We start from the raw sequence: 1,205 nt of genomic DNA on the forward strand, positions 1-1,205 counted from the left end.
GGCCTGCAGACCCCCCCCCAGCCTAGCACGTGGGCTGCGGCTCAGTCCACACGTGTGTGTCAGTACATGCCATTGCTTGCAGGACCCTCCCACCAGCCCCATGGGCTGAAGCTCACTCCTCACGGGGCGGGTACCTGACCAGTTGGGAATGGCTCCTTTGTGGTCACCCTCTGAGGGGTTGGGCCTGACTCGCACGGGGCCCACTGCCCCGCCAGAAAGCCCAAGTCCCAGCGCCGCCTCAGCTCGCTTCCCCGCTGGGCTTTTGGGGCCGATTGTGCTTGTTGCTGTCATTGTCCTTGATGGGGTGCGACCCTGCAGACTGCTTCACCCCACCAGCCTCCCTCCAAGCCGGGGTGGGGGCTCCGCGGCCAGGCACTGGCACCCCGGATGGCCCGACTCCAGACGCGGCAGTGGGAGGGTACCTGCATTTTAAGGGCTAACTCCCCACCACTGTGTGCCGCCACCTCAGACCCATCCTGCGAGCCCCGCCCACTGCACACGCGGGGGGGCGGGGCTCCATACCTGCCCAAGGCCTCCTAAGGCTCCCAGAGGTCAGAGGGTGGCCACAGCCCCAGTGCTGGGGGGCTGGAGGGCGCCGTGGGCCCGTGCCCACCGCCTGGCATCCCAGGGACCCCCAGGGGCCCCCAAGGTCCTCCTGGGGGCGGAGCTTTTCATGCACCACTATCAGGGTCTTTTGCAAGTAAAAGCTTTTAGCTTTGGTGACAGTTGGTCTCCCAGCTGTGAGCTATGGGCGTCAAGTCCAAGAGCCCTTTGTCCACCTTTCATCCTGGTGATTTTCTGCTGTAGTTTCTCCTCAGAGTTTTATAATTTGTCACTTTACTTGTGGTCCATTTTGATTGAATTTCATATCTCACGAGGTTCCGTTTGAGGCTTGTTTTCTTGTAGTGACCATTTAAGAACAGCCTAGCGGAGTACCTTCTAGAACAGCCTTGGGTTTGCAGGAAACCGTGCAGACTGCAGGATCCTCTTACAAACTGCCCCTCACGAGCACAATTCTGTATCCTGCACTTGTGTGGTAGACCTGCACAATTAACAAATCAATATCGATACATTATGATTAAATGAAGCCTGTAGTTAATGCTTAGTGCGCCTGGTGCTGTGGGTTTAGGCAGACACCAGTGTGCTGTGTCCGGATGGCAGCGCGGCCCAGAACCTGCCACGGTGTGCTGTGCTTGTCCAGTTCC

Source organism: Dipodomys ordii, unplaced genomic scaffold (genome assembly GCF_000151885.1).
Source record: "Dipodomys ordii isolate 6190 unplaced genomic scaffold, Dord_2.0 Scaffold153, whole genome shotgun sequence".
NCBI classification, from domain to species: Eukaryota; Metazoa; Chordata; class Mammalia; order Rodentia; family Heteromyidae; genus Dipodomys; species Dipodomys ordii.